The sequence below is a fragment of the Alligator mississippiensis genome, chromosome 1 (genome assembly GCF_030867095.1).
Source record: "Alligator mississippiensis isolate rAllMis1 chromosome 1, rAllMis1, whole genome shotgun sequence".
In the NCBI taxonomy this organism is placed as follows: Eukaryota; Metazoa; Chordata; order Crocodylia; family Alligatoridae; genus Alligator; species Alligator mississippiensis.
The window spans coordinates 452,961,115-452,966,804 of record NC_081824.1 but is presented as its reverse complement, the minus strand read 5'-3'; the positions used below and the strand labels follow the sequence as shown (position 1 = coordinate 452,966,804).

General features: G+C 56.2%; 1 long non-coding RNA gene across 1 annotated transcript; it reads right to left on the bottom strand.

The window, feature by feature from the left end:
• Window positions 1-567: 567 nt before the first annotated feature.
• On the bottom strand, window positions 568-4,714 carry LOC132248517 (uncharacterized). The gene is made up of 3 exons (XR_009459727.1): window positions 4,606-4,714; window positions 3,817-3,994; window positions 568-1,539 (listed from the first exon to the last, which is right to left on the bottom strand). It is a non-coding gene; the product is annotated as an uncharacterized LOC132248517 (long non-coding RNA).
• Window positions 4,715-5,690: the final 976 nt, after the last annotated feature.

Genomic DNA, 5,690 nt, shown 5'->3' with positions numbered 1-5,690 from the left:
GGTAGTAAAAACGGTTTCAAATCAAAAAAAAAAAACCAAATAAAACAAATGGGTTTTTGTTTTAAAACCAAAGATTCCAACACACAATGTTTCAGTGAAGAGCTGATGTTTTTGGTATTCGATTAGAGCCAGCAGAGGCACTGTTATACCAGTAATCCCTAAGCCAGCGAGGGCAAGCACCGTCTGCCCGCTACAAGGGATCCTCCAGGCATGCTTTACACCCACCCATGCCTGCAGCTGTTGCCCCAGCTCAAGCCCCAGTTACTCCTCACACCCCTACTGCATCCTCAGACCGTGCAGCCCCCCTCCATCCCACCACGTGCCTTGCCCTATGCCTGCACCTCACAGCTTCCCCCCACCTGCCCATATAGGCGCCCTGCACCTTGCATCCCCCCAGCCCCACCTGGCACTCCCAACTCTCATCGCCACGGGATCTCTAGGCAACCCATGGTTGGCAGGGATCCCCATGCCTAGCCACGTGCATCCCCTCCCACACCCCCAAACAGCATGAACTCTCATACTGTTCCACCTAGGAAAGAAAACGTGCCACATTTTGATTTTGTTTTATTTTAAGTTTTTTTTAATGTCATGCCATCCAAAGTACAGGTAGCACGTCTCCCCATCTGGTGGAGGGACTGGAAGTGGAGATAGAAGCAATGGAAAATGCTCCTGCCCCCATGCTGGTGGGGAGGGATATTACAGAGCTGGAGCATAAGCGAGCAGCGTGGGGAAACATCCTAGATCCCATCCGCATTGATGTAGTGACTCGCTGGCAGAGCAAGAAGGTGAGGAGGGGAGATAGAGAAACCGCCCAGAGCCAAGTAACCTAGGTGGCTGTGGAGGCAAGAGGGGGATAAGGAAGAGACCCCCTGACTGCAGCAACCAGCTGGCTGCTGAGGGAACCAATGACCCCGGGGTCAAGCTAAGTGACAGCCCCAGGGAGGAGCCCAGTCAGTCAGTGGCAGAGGAAGCCGAGGCTCTCAGGGAGGAATTAGAGAACATCCCAGTGGAGGAAGGGTCACCCCTTAGGGAAGCACTTGAACTCCCTGCTGATTGCCTAGCTGGGCAGGAGTTCAAACCCCAGTTTGGAGGAACTCTGACGGGTGGCCCAGGCGCAGAAACAGGTCACCCCAGATAAGAGGGAACAGGTGATCTGGGATAAGTGGGAACCAGCGATGCGGCTAGGACCAGCCCTGACTGCATCATGAAGGACTTCCATGAACTGGGAGACAGCCTCAAGAAGACTGGGGCACAGGTTGTATTTTCTTCCATCCTTCCGGTTGGCAGCAGCCAGAGACGCCAGGGTGCCTGCATCAAAGAAGTCAACCGGCGGCTCCAGAGTCGGTGTCTTCAGGAGAGCTTCGGATTCTACAGCCATGACCAGCACTTGCAGGGAGGAGGCTTCCTGGGAGATGATGATCTTCATCTCTCCCCCAGAGGTAAGTATCTGTTGGCCCGCAGCTTGGCTGATCTCCTCCCAAGAGCTTTAAACTAGGCTCGACGGGGGTTGGGGAACCGGTGGTTGAAGAGAACCCAGGGCTGGTAAATGACAAACAAGATGCCAGATTGCACCAGGTAAGTATTAAGGGGTTGGTAAGCCATAAACAAGGCACCAGACCACACCAGGTAAGTAATAAAGGGAATATATGCCATCAAGGCACAGGGACACCAAGAGCCCCCTTTGGGGGATTAAAATGTCTTTATAGAAATGCCAGGAGTATGGGGAACAAGCAGGAGGAGCTCGCACTCTTGCTTGCTAGCACCCAGTACGACCTAGTCGGACTAACCGAGACATGGTGGGATTCTACACACGACTGGGCGGTAGGCATTGAGGGGTATAGGTTGTATAGGCGAGTGGCCATCCTCTGGACACTCTCCAGATTCCCTGCGTCCCTCCTGAAGTGCGGCGCCCAAAACTGGACACAGTGCTCCAACTGTGGCCTGACCAGTTCTGCATAGACGGGGAGCATCACCTCCTCTGATCTATTAATCATGCACCTGCTAATGCACGACAAGGTGCGATTGGCCTTGTTGATGGCCTCGTTACACTGCCGGCTCATGTTCATCTTGGAGTCAATTATGAGTCCAAGATCCCTCTCTGCCTCCGAGCTGCTGAGAAGGATACTCCCCAACCTATAGGTGTGCTGGGGGTTCCTCCTTCCCAGGTGGAGTACCTTAAATTTATCTTTATTAAATTGCATCCTATTTCTCTCTGCCCATTGATCCAACCTGTCCAGGTCAGCCTGAATCTGCTATCTGTGTTGGTCTAAAGATATGGGCAGACAAGGCTCTTTGGGTCAATGTTATATTTTTTATTAGGCCAGCTAACCCTGCCCCTGCCCTACTGACTCCCTCCCTCGATCTGCCCCCCCCCACACTCCTTCCCCCCACACCTACCAGCCAGACGCTGCTGTCCAAGCTGCCGGGCTGCAGAGCAGCAATCAGATCCCTATGACCCGCTTTGGCAGCTCAATAATCAGTCTTTGGTTTCAGCCCAAAAATATCTTTCAGTGCTGCCCTAATAAAAAGCATTCCCCTAAATCTACTGCCAATCATTAACACCAGGCTCCCACCCAGACCAGTACACACCCACCTGCACCAGTAAATCCCTCGGTTCATAAAACCAGCTGCACTTGAACCATCATTTCTCAGCCCTTCTGCGGGGTGGAAAAGAGCCCGCACCAATTAAACATACATTGAGTATGTGGTGACAATGGTTATGAGTAGGTACTTTCAGGGATCATTTCTGTAGTTGATGCCTAGAGAGGGGTATGTAACAGTGATTTATTAGTGGTGTAGCCTACACCCTTTGCTACTGGGTGTATTTAGATGAGGGTCCCTCATTATCTGGCCATGTCCTCAGCAAGTCTCGGCTACTGAATCCCTCCCGTCAGGAAACCTCTTTGGTGAACGGAGGCTTGCCCTGACTAAGGGGAGCAGCGCAGGCGTCTGCAGTGCGTGCCACGGTACACTGTTCTCACGCTGCTCGCCGTGGTTTCAAGTCATCACTGCTCAAATCCTGAACGGCTTCTGGTTGAGTTTTACCAAGCCAGGCATGCAAACACCTCCCATCTTGGGAAAAGAAAAGAAAAGAGAAACACTTGGCTGCCAGGGATAACCCGAGCAACTCCTCAGCTGAAGGATCTCTCACACAAAGGATCTGGAGGGACACTCTGCATTTCAGTATCGATCCAGGAAGAGGCGATTGCCATTTACATCAGCCTAACCTATCCACAAAGGACAAACCGGAGTACAGCGCAGGTTCATCCTACAAAACTGATCCATGTATTATCTGCAGATCCAGAGTCTTTACCTGCACCCGTCAGCCTGGCACATGAATGGCACGCATCCTCGCAGCTCACCCCCGGGCTCCCCGTACACGATTGCAGGTCTCCTTGACTCCATCTATCTCGACACATTTATTCTGGGAGGAACCTGACAGGCTTCAGTGTCCAGAAGTAGGCGGGGGAGAAAACCCCGGGTTTAGAAAAATCCACTTGAGGAAGAGAAGGGCAGGGACATTTGGACATCCATGGAAAGGGGCTGAGGAAAAAGGAGGTGCTGTCCTGCAAACAACTCAGGAACTATGAGATGTCAGATGAACAGTGAATAAGGGCGAATTACAGGCGTCGTTCCTCCGATGCACATCTAGGAAAGCAGGCAGGGACCTGCTCTCCAGCCCAGCCCAGGGGCACTGGATGCAACGACTCTGCAGTGCAGCTGGATTTTATGGTGCGATCGTGTGGTGGCTGTAAAGTCCAGGCAGGCAGGCCTACAAGAAGGGGCCTTAGCACCTGACCCCCCACAGTCTCTTACCTTCATGTGGCTGAGGAGGGGCTGGAGGAGCCCCCAGAGCACAGGACGCTCTGTCTCCATCCTTGCCTCCATCTGCCAGCTCTGTCACACCAGGGGATGCAGGAACTGCTGCAATCTCACATCCAAGCCCGAGAAGAGTCACCCGCAGCTCCCACCTCTCATGAAAATCTCAGCGACTCTAAAAGAATAAAATGAAATACAAATAAAAAGGCAACGTATGGGCAGCCAAGACAGTAACTGTGTTCCTGAGCTCTGCATGCACCTGTGCCAAAGAAAACTCATCTCAGTGGTACTAGTCAGTCCTGCTCCTCCCAGCAGCTCCCCAACCCCCCCCAAACGCCCTGAGATTTAAACCAGAGCTGCTCTTGCCCCGCGCCCCCTCCCCACCCGCCACCAAAATCTCCCGCGGGGCAGAACGGATCGTGCCCACGGGCAGGACCTGACCTGCTATTTCAGTTGACACCAACACAGTAAAACAGGAGGTAGAAAGAGAAGCAAAGCCCTGAACGCACCAGACCAGCGGGGAAGCCAAGCACGTGTGGGTGGGATGCCACAGCCCGAGGGTGCAGCGGGACCAGAGGTGCTGCCCGCACTGCCCCGGCCCAGCCCCGGGGATGCGCAGGACACGCGGGGACCTGCCTGGTGCGGGCAGCGCAGCTCCGCCACGGCCGCCTGCCCGCGCCCACCTCGTCCTGCCCGGCCCGGCCCGGCCCGGCTCGGGGGCACTGGGACTGGGACCCGGGCGGCGCATGGGTGGAGGGGGAGAGAGATAGATACAGATCTCGGTACCTTGTATACAGAGGCACCTATGTCTACTCCAATATAACAACACGGGGTCCGTGCCTGTCTGGGGACCGGGGCGTTTGCAGCCGGCAGGGCCGGGCCGGGCCGGGCCGGGCACTGCGGGAGGCGGCGGTCGCAGCCCCGCTTGGCCCGGCCCGGCCCGGCCCGGCCCGGCCCGTGCGCTCCCCCCGCGGGGCCGGGCTCCCTCCCCTCTGCTGCCCGCCGGCTGCGGGGCTCGGAGCGGGGCAGCGCCGGGGCCGGGGCCGGGGCCGGGGCCGGGGCCGGGCAGGAGGCGGCCGGAGCAGAGGGGGAGCCCGGCCGCAGCCGCCCCGCCGCCCCCGGCCCTGCGCCGCCCGCGACCTGCCGGGCTCTTCCCGGCACCCCGGGGGCTCCGGGCCTCCGCCGGCCGCGCTGCCCAGGCTGCCCTGGGGGGTGGCGGGGGCCGCCCGCGCCGGACAAGGACCCCGGCCTGCGTGTGTGCGCGTGTGTGCATGCATATTCCCGCACGCGGGCACGAGGGTGTGCGTCTCTCCATTCTGTATGTGCATGTCAGTGTACATGTGTCTGTGCGTGCATGCATGTGCGTGTGTCTGCGTGCATGTGCGTGCATGTCTGTGCATATGTGCATGTGTGTTGATGTGTGTGCATGTGCATGCATGTGCATTTGTGTGTGCATGTCTGTGTGCATTCATACATGCATGTGCCTGTGTGCATGTGCATGTCTGCATGTGCCTGCCTGCATGTGCATGTATGCTGTTTGTGCATGCGTGCATGTCCATGCATACATGCATGTGTGTGTGCATGCACTCCTCTGCATGTGTGTGTGCCTGTATGCACATGTGTCTGTGTTCATGGCAGAAGAGTATATTTGTGTCTGTGTCCATGTGCAGAGAGTGAGTGCCTACAGTGCGCTCCTGTCTGCATGTGTGCGTGAGTGTATGCATCTGTGTTCATGGCATGGAGAGCGTGTTAATGTGTCCTCATGCAGAGTGAGTAGAGAGCACACCTGTCTCTGTGTGCGTGCGTGCATGTGTATGTGTCTGTGTTCATGGCAGGGAGAATATGTGTGTGTCTGCGTGCCCATGTGCAGA